The sequence below is a fragment of the Dermacentor silvarum genome, chromosome 7 (assembly GCF_013339745.2).
Source record: "Dermacentor silvarum isolate Dsil-2018 chromosome 7, BIME_Dsil_1.4, whole genome shotgun sequence".
In the NCBI taxonomy this organism is placed as follows: domain Eukaryota; kingdom Metazoa; phylum Arthropoda; class Arachnida; order Ixodida; family Ixodidae; genus Dermacentor; species Dermacentor silvarum.
Genome location: NC_051160.1, coordinates 168,337,115 through 168,351,035, shown reverse-complemented (window position 1 = coordinate 168,351,035; position 13,921 = coordinate 168,337,115). Strand labels below are relative to the sequence as shown.

The following is a 13,921-nucleotide window of genomic DNA, read 5'->3' as shown; positions in this document are numbered from 1 at the left end:
ATTTGGTATTGCTGATGAGAATCACAAATTACACTGGCATAGTCTAAGCCCGGGCATAAATGGTGCTTTTACTAAAATTTACTTCTGAATTATTCTACCAACGTGGTGTGGCTATCTATGATCGCCGTATAAAACTGGGGCAAACATTGCATGTCTAAAACGTACAAAAGCTGGCATAACTGTAATGAGTGACCTGCATTCATCTGAAATGTGTAACATTGCAAGAATGGGCCAAGCTAACTTAAAGATTGCAGAGTTTAAGTAGTCCTGGCACAATCTTTTTCTTATGCGTGTGTAGCTGTCAATCAGTTAATTACACTACTGAAACTTTATATTGCTTCTGTGCACAAGAAATATATTATCCTTAATGCGAACATTTAAAAATGCCAAAGGCAGTTTGGCTCCACGATTTCACGACATCATGGCATGGTAGATCAGAAGCAAGTGATGCATGCTCCAGTTTGTGAGTAAGCCATGCCATTATTGTGCTATTGAATGCCGAACATGTCAAGGCCTCTCTGCACCACAACATTGGCCTTTCTTTCTTGGTGCACATTTGATGTGTGATGGGAGGAGCCACTTGGAAGGTGAGGGTGATGCTCCATGTTCCCTGAGAAGTACCAGTAGAAAAGTTTGTAGAGCAGACTCATTTTGTGCTGAATGCACAGAAATGTCTGAGAAGCTGCTGAGGTTGCGGGTTCGATCCTGGCTGTGGCGACCTCAGCAGCACAATTCTCATTCGGATAGGGGCGGAATACAAGAACGCATGTGTGGATTGGGTGCACTATAAAATACCTCAGGCAATCAAAATTAAGCCGGAGTCCGCAACCACAGTTGTGACTTGTAGAACACCAGAATTAAATTAATTTCAGTTAAGATGTTTGATAAGGGCCAAAAGAATATTTTATTTAGTGAAACAGGTCTTGGCATTCGTTAAGAATCGCTCAAAGCACACCCAGCTTTTCAACGGCATGGTGTGATCTTAAAAGCTGGCATGTGCAACCAAATTAATATAAAAAATTAAGCACAAAACTCCTATGTCAGTGCTTCTTTACGTGGAAGCATAAGGGACACTTGTCTTTAAAGGCGTCATCTAAATCCTGTGTAAATATTAATTGATGAACATCAAATGGCTCTACATCTAAGGCAGTGGTTCTCAAATGGGGGATCCGCAAAACCCCCACTAACAAAAAAAGCAACCAAGTTTTTCTTTTTTTTTTTTTTTTTGTGGCCACTGCAAGTCTTGAGGCATTCTGGTTGGGGACTGCAGAAATGTTTTCCCTTCTACATAAGATGGCTGTAAAGCTTTTGTTGCAGTTTTATATCATATGCATGCAAGCATGCTTTTTCCATGCTTGCATACTTGAAAAGCAAATACAGAAACAGGTTGAATGTGGCTGCAGATATGTGACTCTGCTTAAGCGTGACTGCATCATGTATTGACAAGCTGTCCAGACTGAGTTGAAGTGGCACTTTTGTTTGACCATTCTTTGCAAAGTAGCAATAAAAGGCACCTGTTTCACGCCTAATATTGTGTTAGTTTATACCCCCCCTCTCCCGTCATTGCAAGTGGTCCCCATCACTTCCACCAATCCACAAGGGGTCACCGACACATCCATGGCTGAGAACCATGGATATAAGGCAATTATAGGGTGTTAAGACAACAGGAAGCCGCAAGATTTTTGTTGTGCACTGTTCCTATAGAAACAATATAGGGAAACAACAAAACTGTTGAGCCTAGTGAAGAATTCATTCAAGATCCTTGTGAATTTGGCTAGAGGATATTCATGCCCAAGCCTCATCAGCGTGGCATCACTGATTTCAAATAATTTCATTTTGTCATTCTGCCAGAGTAAAACTTCTCGAAACCTGCTAGGCTGCACTTTAATTTAAAACCAGCACTTTATTAATTTTTACATACCACACACCTTTAGCAGCGCTTGAGCTAATGCTGGTCGTAATCTACTATAATTTAAGCCACATGGCCATTGTCATCGCATTATTTTTATATGGTCCTACAATATATTCCCACTGTGTACAATTGAAATCTCTGCCAAGGACAACCGAAACAGTACGATTGCAAACTGCAGAATTCCCCATCTGCGGAGGCGGCTGGCTGATTACCGTATGAGGTGCTTTGTGAGCTGGCATTGATGTCTAAATCTCAACTGCTCTGCAAGCATCCAAAACAGGCTTTGGGATACACTCTTACCACAAGAAGAGAGACTATATAATGAGTGTTGCCTATGAAATATGGCACACCCATGACGAGGGATTGGCCAGGATTCTCCATGAATGCAACATCAAATGGCTTCATATCCCAACTTAATTGATAGTATATAATACTGATGTGTAACAAAAGTAAATGACAAACTAAAAAAGTGACCAGGTCTACTTATGGAAACATGTTAATGGAAACATGTTAATAGTATGAAAAATGGAAAAATGGAAACATGTTAATAGTATGAAAAAAAAAGTGCCTGTGATCCTCCCAGTAGCAACAATATGATTATGCACCAACTAACAATACTCTTCAGACACTTCCCAAGCTGTCACACCATTATCTACAAAATGCTATGGCCAACATGAAAAAGGCATAGCTGTCAACATGTTTTTCCGGCTGAATATGTTCAGAGAAAAAGAGAAAATTATTGTATTCCATATCCTCACATGAAACACTTAACAATATTGTTACAAGCCATTCTTGCACATTGAAGCAGGCACTAGCAAGGCGGTGATGGAAGACAATTGAAGAAGCACTCATGTTGTTATTTCCGTTGCAATACAAACCTACACTTGCTCACTTGAAAGTGTCAGTGCACAATTCGACACGGTAGAAAACTAAATGGCACCATGTACTGTTATGAAGAACACGGAACAGACATTCCAAGGAAATGCAAATACAGCAAGGAGGTATTCGCTGTTGCTGTCAACATATTTGGCCAGTCTGAAGGGTAACAATAAATTTAAAAAAACCTACAGGCCCACTATGCAATACTTTTTTCAAACTATGCAAATCTGCAATCTGTGCAAGTCCTTATTGATCAGGAAAAGAAAAAAAAATATTTTGAGCATTTAACGAAAAATAAATGTTGCAACAATTCAGAAATGTATCCTTTGTACTTTCTAGTGACATACGGATAGAGACAGTCGGCGAGCACAGTTATTACATGAGACACATCTGGATCTTGAACTCATGGCAGTGCTGCAGGGCAAATACCACTCTCATACCTATGACAGGCGTCAGTTACAATACTGGGTTGGAAGGAAAACCTTTCAAGTGCTCCTTCAGAAGTCCAAGCATGTGACCGGTAAGTAGTTTAGCATGACTAGGGGAAAAATATAATCAATTTCACAAATATCACAACATCCAAATAGTGGCACCACCGCTTTGATTTTCAGCTGACAACTATTTTTGTTAAAAGCCTCGGCGCGTAAATGCAACCTGAGGTAGCTAGGTCACATGAAATTGGAAAATATAGCGGCTAATGTAACACTGAAATTTGCTATCTCGTGGACATGAGCGAAAACTTAATTTGAAAAGGTTTGCTCGAAAGCAATGCTTTCACGGACGTTCGTATAACCTGAACGTCGCCCCCGAGGGCTCCGTGGTCGCTGCGCATGCCTGAGTTGAGAGAAGGTGAGAAAGGAGAACAACTCTCCTTTGCCGGATGCAACGTCACATTGTTTCTTTTTTTTTGTTTGCTTTTTGAAATAGCTACTCTTGAACGTAGATCAGTCACGAATGTCGGGTGTCGGCTGCACCACGCTCTGCGTGCGCTATTGTGCATGTCGGAAAGGCCCAAGCGTGCGCGATATTCTTGTGAGCGCAGTTTCGTGGGCTTGGACTCCGCGACATTTGCTTTCGCCATATGTGAATTAACAGCTTGCCGACAGGTCAACCGCCGCTGTACTTCGGTGAATACATTGTTTTTCGTGATCCTGAAATAGCAAATGGTGCATCGCTGCGTTGGCGGCTTCAATTGAGTGCAGCTGCTGCGCATAGCAGGTGATGTAATTGCGTAAATACGTGCTACATTATCGGTGTAAATAGTGAAAAACTTAGGCTGTGAGCCTTACTACCGTCAGTCAGTCGGTTACCACATGTTTTGCTGTTATCCACTGCACATTTCTTCATGTCCAATAACGATCTGCTTCAGATATCTCTGTTGAAACGGTCTCTTCAAAAATCTGTTGATCGTGCAGCTTATTATATTTCTTCTTGTTTTTTTTCAGTCGGCCTTTTTTTTTTCGCTTACGACTCGCGATGGGCAGCAGCGTTATGTCCGTGCACGCGTCCGTACACATGTGCACGGTGCTAAACTGGATGCACTACCTGCAAGAGAGAATGAGGGAGAGTGAGCTTCAAGTCACTCGAGCACCTGCTTACAAATGTTTTTTTCTTTGGGCACAGCATCGAAGCTGTGATTGAGGTAATGCCCAGCACCATATCGAATACAAAGCACAATACACCAAAATAGAGAAACCAAAAACAATTGCACGCACAACGCGTCACCAAAGCAAACACAACACCTGCTTTATATGTTGCATATGAGCTGAAACGGGTGAATCCCAAACTCTGCGAGTGTCACATAACACCTGAAAGCATTAGCTGCTACGAGAGAACCAGTGCGGTTAATCTGGCGAGCTATGCATGCATCTGTAGCCTAATGGGCAAATAATTGGGCTGCTGCACTAGGGACTCGTGTTCAATACCCACCATCAGGAGCATTACTAATTATTAATGAAGCTACCTGGGCAGGTGTACTAAGAAATTCGAAAATAGATCATGATAATGCTTTGCATTAAGAGACAACTTGCTGCCGGTTGGAGTTTAACCAACATTTTCTGCTTTGCGCTTGCGATGCTCTACCAAGTGAGCTACGTCAGCAGTTGTCCCAATGTCCATTTTCTTGGATAGTTTCACATGTGTACCAAACTTTGTCCTGGAAGTGCTAGACAGCAGAACAAACAGCCATGATGGCAGATGTGAAGTATCCTTTAAACCCCTGACATTAAATACAACATTATCTTAAAAGCAGGCAACTGGCCAATGAACACTCGTGTTCTACCTTGAGGCACTAAGGCTGCCAATGTCGAGACATTTGCATTTTATGAGCTACAAAAATCAGGGGAACCACGGAGCTCAATTTCTTGTTAGTAACAAGCACAGACAACGAAGCAACAGTGGCTGCATAGAAAAATGGGCTAGAGCTCACGACAAGCATTGGCAACTCACAATAGAATTCTTTCTCTACAATTCATTGTCTCAAGACACCTCGAAGCAAATTTTGTGGATTATACTTTTAGTACGTCTTTTGCGACTGCAAATTTAAATGCGTGTAATACTTTGTGGCAACTTGGAACATTTTAATGTTTAGCATCTCCATACTTTAAATCTGTGCACGGACAAGCTTTGCCACCATTTAGAACAATAATTATCTGGTGTCATACACAATGACTCAAACCACTATTAGTTAAAGCAACCTTTAAAGGAGCAGAAGCATGCCCTTAGCAAATAGATATACATACCAGGTTTAGACTGAGCAAACTAAGCAGTACTTGTGGCCACTTGCTTTCAACAAGGCAGAAACAGGTCAGATGTTGACAAAGACAACAAATATAAGGTGCGGCCAAAGGAAATAAGCAGAAGCTGTAAAGACAGCAGCAGCACAGTGAAACAAATTAGACAAATGTGCACACCGCAAGCGTTCCTGAGGACAATACACAACGTCACTGCCGCAGTTAGAAGCAAATCCTCCTACAAGAAAAAAAAAAAAATATTAAGATTGTTTTGGTGTAAACAGCAAGTGTGTGGAGTTGTTTACATTATAAAAACAGCACAGACAACAATTAAGGCGGACACAGTATTTGTGTCATCTGCCTTCCTGCTGTTTTTACAATGTCGATTACGGTTGCAAAGGTACGCACATGATCTACGAACAACGAAAGCAACGGATGTGTATAGAAAGGTGAGCTGAATTCATACACTCATATATGTTTAATTTTGAAGGTGCCCGTAAAAGCGACAGCAGCAGTAAAGCGGGTTTGGTTAACAGCTTGCTCACAACGTACACATTGCGCGATTTAACTCCACGGCTCTCAAAAGAGTTGCTAAGAAGCTGTAATTGAAAGAAATACGCTTTCTTTATCTCACTGCAACAAATGAAAGCCTCTGACGCACCTACCGCGGTCAGCGCAAGCAGTGAGCAAGGTAATTGAATTGCATGGGTAAATAAGAGGCGCATAGCGTAGTCATCCCATAGAGATGGAGAAACAAAGACCTACGCACGAGATATATACCAAAGGACGGCATTCACCGATAGAGCTAGTTGAGTGCATGCATTTTCCGGCGCGTGAACGCTTCCGCCGTTCGTTTTACATCGGGGTAACGCGTAGGAACTGTGATAGTACTTGTTGAAGGCACGAACGAATAAATTATCCTGCGATCACTACGAGACCTGCGACAACCGTTTCGTGCTCCTTCGAATTTCGAGATCACATCGGCCACAGCTCAAATACGCAACCGGTTGTTTTTACAAGTGTCAGCTAGAGAACGGGCAATCGCACGACACTCACCTTTGCTCCAAATGTGTCGCGGCAGCTGAGCAACAAATGTCATCAAGCCCAACCCTGCAATGTCCGCAATTTCAGCTACTAAGCAAGTGCAAAAAACGAAACTTGAATGCTCACAATGCGCGCGCGAACGAGGCGCGAACCATAGTGTCTGAGTTCGAGAGTAGCTAGTTCAAAAAGCAAAAAACAAACAATAATGTGACGTCACATCCGGCAAAGGAGAGTTGTTCTCCTTTCTCACCTTCTCTCAGCTCACGCATGCGCAGCGACATCGGAGCCCTCGGGGGCGACGTTCAGGTGTGAGAGAGAACGGCAAAGTGAGGTTGGAGGCGTCGAGAGAGAGTGGTTGTGAAGAGGCAACGGCGCTATGCAGCCAGGGCCGTCGGGCATGGGGGGAGGTAGAAAATTCCAATCTCATCCTCCTTCCATGTCTGCCAGTCACGGCGCCGTTAGCCTTTCGTTAGCATGGAGAAAGGAAACTCCGGAAACGCGCTCGTGTAGAGCGCGCGCACTGAAATGCGCAATGCTTGCAGCGTTAGCTCCGGATAGTTAGGAATGGTGAAATCGACATTCTCAGGAATCGCTACACCGATTTCGATGACGTTTTTTGCATTTAAAATAAAATGTAAAATCAAGTATGGGCTGGAAGCAGATGTTGATTTAATGTCGGCGCTGTCTTTCGAAAGAGTCTCGAAAATTGGAAAGTGTCAAGTTTAAAACTCTGCGACATAGCAATACTAAACGATATCGCAATTTTGTAATGCGCACCTAAGAACACGTCCAAAGCAGACAGAGTAGATTCAGTATACGCGGCTCTGAAAGATACCGCGAATTATCGAAGGTGTTTTATGTTGGGCAAAGCCCTTGTAAACGTTGTGAGAAGTGCACGTGGACTACAAACTTACTTCGAAAGCAAATTTGCCCGCCTTAAGCGCTCCAATCTAGGTAGACGCTGGCATAATACCCCCCCCCCCCCCCCCCCCCCCGCCATGCATCGGCTGTATATGGCTGCACTGAGCTGCTGGCCAACCGTGCGCAGTCCTGGTGACTGCAATATCGGTTTTGGTGCAGTGTTACGAGTTTGTTAAGTGCGCGCTTCTATTGTGAAAAATATTCCAAGTAAACATACAAAGCAAGGTCATTCAAAACATTTCAAATATGTCGCAAATAAACGTTGCAGTATTAAAATTTCGGGCAAAGCTTACTACAATATGTGGTGCACTTCTAAAATCGCCGTGCGGTACGTGGTTGCAAATAATTGGGCAAAACGAACACGTCTAGACGAAATGCCATGATATGCTGCTCTCCCCCCAACGTGCACATCATTATTTATAGCGCCAGTTTTAGCTATAGCTTTTGAGCGTATATAGGTATTTAATTTGAAAGAGCGATGAAATGAACGATTCAGTCTCACAACTTCGGAGTACACGATGGTGAAAAGTGTAATAAGAAATTGATGAAGTTGCGATACTATAGTTTTTTTTTACTACTGGATTGAACAGCTGACAGCGGAATTTTGATGCAGCTCAATGTGCAGATTGCCGTAGGAGCTAAAAACTGTCAAATAACGCGCTGGCGGGGAGGTTGAACTAGCATCGTGCGAAAAACGCCCATTGTGGCAGCCTGCAGAAAACCGCACAGGTTTTGTGCAGGTCGATCTTCTGCCACAAAAATATATCATCGGACTCACCTGTTCATCTATCTGAAATTAACGCTCACACTAAATTTGCGCCGCTGCTCAGCGTAGGCACACGTTTTTCTGTTACCCGCCACGGTAGGTAAGTGGCTATAGCATCGCGCTGCTCAGCTAGAGATCGCGGGTACGACAGGATCGAAACGCAACAACGATCGTGTACTTAGATTGATGTGCATCTTAAAGAACCCAGGTGGTCAGAATTAATCCGGAGTCTCCACCTACGGTCTGCTTCATATTTTAGGCACGTACAACCCTTGAATTTATTTTTCACTTTTTCAGTTTCCTCAATTAACGTGGTTAAAGGCCTTAGGTCTTGCATGTATGCTGCCTTCAATCTAGCACATTTTTTACGTTTGCTTCATGTTTTTTTCTTCGTGAAATACGTATAGACGCTACGACCGGACGTACAGCGCAGCCAATGGAATTGTACACCTTACAGGATGCTAATATGACAAACCAAAGGAAAGGCAGTGCATGTACATGTTTTTAAGTACAGACTGCGTGGCCAGTATGGGTGCTAAATATATAACAACCGTATAAAGCAGCGGAAAGAACTGAAATGCATATTGTATACACATACCTGGATAAGGATCCGCACAGATATCTTCGAGACGTTTTTACAAATCGTTTTGTAGCCGTCTTAGCAAGATGATAGCTTAAAACAGCTTAACAAGACACCTTCAAGCCGTCCCTCGCGAGACATCTTCAAGACGTACATATAAAGACGTCTTGTAGCCATCTTGAATAGTTGTAGACGTCCTAGTTCATTTTGGCTGGTCCAAGACGGCTACAAAACGTCTTGTGTTCAGTGGGTGTAGACGTCCACGGCTAGATGTTGTCTTGACCAGGACAGCTATTAGACTTTTGAATTATCCGTTCAAGACAACTTTTAGACATCAAATAGCTGCTTGTGTTTTTCGTGGGATGTCACAAAGTTTCGCATTGAAAACAGCTTTAAAATCCTCAAACTCCTTACTTGATGAAGCGACAGTGCGATCCATAACAGCAAGAGCGATCAGAGATCTACGGTGAGCAGAAAAAAGTAAAAAGGCAGAATTTCTTCTCCTGTGTATGAAGAATAGTCAAGTTAGATGCAGGGGCCGAGGTTGACCGCAGTCTCTGATCGCTCGCTTTGAAGTGGTCGCTGCTGCTTGGCAGGTGAGTTTTATATGGCCAGGACCTGTTGATCACAGCGCCACAATGTGGAACCCAGTGTCACTACAGGTGCGTAGTAGCCAAAAAGCAGTCGGTATCAGGCACGTGCTCCGGGACCGTCAGTCAGCAAAATCCGTGCTCAGAACCACCAAACAGCAGAAAACATGCGCAGAACACCAGCGCCCACTGTGTATGAAGAATAGTCAAGTTAGATGCAGGGGCCGAGGTTGACCGCAGTCTCTGATCGCTCGCTTAGAAGTGCCCTTTTTGCCATATGTTGCACTTGGCTTTCTCAAACGCTATCACCGAACCTTCCGAAGCACGTTCAGAAAAGGCCGATACGCAAAGGCCGATACGCAAAGAACCTAAAACCTTAAAATGCCAGAATTAATTTATCCGCAATTGTCACAAAGTATGTGCACAAAATGTCGAGCAAACTTAATTCATGACACATGTTCGCACGTGTTCGGACACGTGGCCACGCTCTGACTGTCCTACAAAAGCAATGTTCTCGATACAAATACACGCACGCTAATGGCTAATATCCTTGACCACGCGGACGCATATGTTAAAACACGTGTCAGAAAAAGACGTTCTGACTGTGCTAAAAAACTAATTACACCCGATACACATGAAGAAGGGAAAAAAAGAAAAACAATATCTGTTAGCCCTGCCGCTTCCAACCTACTATTTAAAGGCTAAAAAATAACAACACCAAGTCTAACAACAGAAGCAAGCTCAAAACGTGCACAAAAAACTTATGTTTTTGTCGCCGCCACGGAGCCCCGGAAAAACACGTCCGTCCACCACGACTGTCTCACTGTTTTCCCTCACCTCATGGATGGATGGATGGATGGATGGATGGATGGATGAGGCTGAACCCTTTAAATCGGGCGGTGGCATACGCCACCTAGCCATGACATCCACGATAAGCTGCCGCGCTGCTGCATGGATGGATGGATGGATGGATGAGGCTGAACCCTTTAAACCGGGCGGTGGCATACGCCACCTAGCCATGACTATTAACATATTTTGTACTTTGTGGTGGGTGAAATTTCACCCCTGCCTTGATTTTATCCACCAATCAGATAACCTCTGTTTGGTTATTTCTACCCGTTTAAAGTCTATTTTGCCTTCACTGTCCCTAAACCCCAATGCTTTGAAAAAATCAGCCCCGTTGCCTTGCACTGTAGGGTTAAGCCCTTTACAGAAAAGTATGAGGTGTTCAGCCGTCTCCTCTTCTTCTCCACACGCACAGCACAACGTGTCTATACCTTGGTACTTGACTCGTTACATCTTAGTCCGCAATACTCCCGTCCTGGCTTCAAACAACAAAGAGCTTCCCCTAGAATTATCGTAGATATTTTCTTTGGCAATTTCTTGCTTGAAAGTTCGGTATGTTCCCAGTGCTGATTTCGTCTGCATCCCTGTTTTCCACAGACCCCTCTCTGTTTCCTTAACCTTTTTCTTAACCGCTGTTTCCTGGTTTGCACCCCTACTGCAGTCCAAATATTTGATTGTCAGTTTTCTGGTCAGCTTCCTCCATTTTGTATCAACATTCCTCATGTACAAATAACTGAAAACTCTCCTTGCCCACCGCTTTTCTGCCATTTCTCTCAATCGCTCCTCAAATTCTCTTTGGGTGAGTGCTTGGGAGCCAGGCACTCACCCGTTTGTGCCTGGCTTCCTCTGGTGCTACATGTCAGCGGCTGCACCTCGCCCCTTCATTCTGGCTGCCTTCCGTCGTGCGGTGTTCCAAACACTTCATGACATCTGCCACTCAGCATCCGAGCCACGCAGCGCCTCGTTACACAGCGGTATGTCTGGCCAAGCATTAACACCGATGTTCGCCAGTGGGCCCGCGTGTGCCTCGCATGCCAGACCGCCAAAGTGACCCGCCACACGAAGACTCCCACGCAGTCATTCTTGCCACCTGACTGCCGTTTTGACCACATCCATCATGATTTGGTTGGACCACTTCCTCACTCGCGCGACTGTCGCTACATTCTCACAATGATTGACCGCTTCACCCGTTGGTCCGAAGCCGTGCCCATTCCGAACATCACTGCGGAAACGGTCGCCAAAGCCTTCGTTTCAGCATGGGTTTCCCGCTTCGGCTGCCCCAGCATTGTGACAACTGATCGCGGCCGGCAATTTGACTGTACGTACACTCTTCACTTCGCTCAACCACCTGCTTGGCACTAAGCACTGTATATCATCCCTGTGCCAACGTCATGGTTGAGTGGCTCCTTCGCCAGCTCAAGGCGCTGCCCTCACTGCGCGCCTGGATCGAGAGCACTGGGTCGACCACCTTCCTATGGTGCTTCTCGACCTACGTGCCGTCCTTCGTCGCGACCTTGGCTGTTCAGCGGCCGAACTCGTCTACGGCGCACCCCTGCGGCTTCCTGGAGACTTGTTCGTTCCTTCGGCCTCCTCGCCTCAGCCGCTACAGTACCTCCAACGCCTACAGGACTGCATTCAGCAACAGCGCCCGGTACCGCCTCGGTCATCGGACCACAGCATCTTTGTGCACCCGGACCTTGCGTCTTCGTCCCACGTGTTTCTCAGACGAGACGCTGTAAAGGCGCCTCTTACACCATCCTACGATAGACCGTACCGTGTTCTCCATAAGACGCATAAGTCCGCCACCATCCTATTGAATGGTCGCGAAGAATTCGTTTCGCTGGACCGCCTCAAACCGGCCTACGTCGAGACGCCTCCCAAGGATATCGCTGGCGCACCCGTCGATCTGCTTGGACTAAAACAGCCTCATTTCTGTCTCGTCGAGAGTACATTTCGCCGTCCCGTCAGGGAGGGGGGCCCTGTAGCGGCCACCGACGCTGCTAAGCGGGGACGCTAAGGTTGGCGCTCTCGGCCGGCGCCTTGGGGCCGGATGCGAATGACGAGAAAAAAATGTCACAGTTTCGCCCTAAGGGCGAAGCAATGAATGCGATAGCAACACAGCAATGTCATACGAAGTAAGGTGAGCGGCTTTGGTAGCACTATGAATTGTAGTAAACATGAGCTGATTAAGTAAGCAGGTGTGCTGCGGCGTAAGTAGACCGACATGAAGAGAGACTCGATGACCACGAGAAGGCGCGTGTGAAACGGTGGTGTTGATGAGAAGCGCTTCCCGTGGGCAGCGCGTGCGAAGGGACACACCTGTAGCGCTGCACTGCCGATCCGGGCAGCATTGCGTGTGTAGCGTGCGTTGGAAAATGTGGCCCGACTATTACGAACTGAATGAACAAGCGTGGTGTGAGCGCGCACAAACACGAAGAGATCACACTGAATGACAGCAGACAACGACTGTCAAAACGCTGGCAGCAAGCATACGCCGCAGCGGGCGAAGGTACGTGCGGTCTATCGCTTCAACGGAAACTGAACTGCGAATGCACGGCGCTTAAAGGTCAGAGCCGTGTGGAGATAAGAGACGGTGCGAGCGAGCGACGAGCGCGGTTGTTGGCAGAGAAGTGCGCCCCCCCCCCCCCCCCCCCCGCTTCCTCCGGCGCTGGCTTCCCGCTTCCTTGCTTGCGCGTGGGAGAGATAAGAGACTGCGGACGAGCGACGAGCGCGGTTGTTGGCAGAGAAGTGCCCCCCCCCCCCCCCCCTGCTCCCTCCGGCGCTGGCTTTCCGCTTCCTTGCTTGCGCGTGGGAGATTGAGTGCGTTCGCTCTCCGTGATAGCGCGCGTCCCCGCACGCTTCCTGTCGGGCATACGGCGCGCGGCGAAGATTTTATCTATAGGGAACCTCACGGCGACGGCGACGGCGACGACGACCACGGCGACGACGACGGCGACGCCGACGGCAGAAATCCGGTGCAAGTGTCCATATAATTGCTATCGCAATAAAATAAAGTTGGGCGGCGCGTGCCAGCGGCGCAAGCACGGCACGCGCTAGTCCGTTCTGAAAGCCTGCTGAGCTGGTCCTCTTGTTCTGGCGCTCCGCAGCGACCCCTCGGTTCCCGACAGTAGTTATGAGACTGATAAGCGGCTTTCTCCTTTCATTTCTACTAGCCCACTGAAAGCTACACAAGGGAGACGGCAATGGGTCGCAAGGGAGCACAAGGGAACAATGCCCACAGTGTTAACGCTTTGGTGACGAGACGGCTCATGGCGGCACCCCGTGGCGGCTGCAGTATCTACGCTACGCTTTTCATCTCAGAGGCCACGTGCAGCAGACTCAGAAACGCACAACTCACATGTGTGGATAGACAGTGCAAAGATGAAATGGGTCTTTTGTCGTTTTCAGGTTGCAAACATATATATATGTATTTTCAGCAACACTGGGGGCGAATTAGAACAAATGATTGAGCGCAACGTCTCTTCCTCTTTTATCTTTGTGGTTTTCAAAGTAGCTTTGATAGCCAGGACGGTGAAACACGTTCGAAGCCGGTGTATTCCATGTTTCAGTCAACATTATTGCTATAATTGACACTCCGAAAGTGTGGAGTTGAGTTCCTAATTCACCTTCTTTGTTTGTTAGGAATCTAAT

The 13,921-nt window shown here is 46.2% G+C and overlaps 1 protein-coding gene and 1 long non-coding RNA gene across 4 annotated transcripts in view; one reads left to right on the top strand and one right to left on the bottom strand.

The window, feature by feature from the left end:
• The window catches only part of LOC125947057 (translation initiation factor IF-2-like), a 550,732-nt gene that overhangs the window by 158,546 nt on the left and 378,265 nt on the right, over nt 1-13,921 (top strand). The window lies entirely within an intron of this gene.
• Nucleotides 335-6,806, bottom strand: LOC125947060 (uncharacterized). 3 transcript variants are annotated; one of them, XR_007468099.1, is made up of 4 exons: nt 6,580-6,806; nt 5,533-5,653; nt 4,081-4,336; nt 335-610 (listed from the first exon to the last, which is right to left on the bottom strand). It is a non-coding gene; the product is annotated as an uncharacterized LOC125947060 (long non-coding RNA). The 3 variants fall into 3 exon arrangements; XR_007468100.1 differs by having other exon boundaries at nt 4,084-4,336; nt 6,580-6,805; XR_007468098.1 differs by lacking the exon at nt 335-610 and having other exon boundaries at nt 3,725-4,336; nt 6,580-6,779.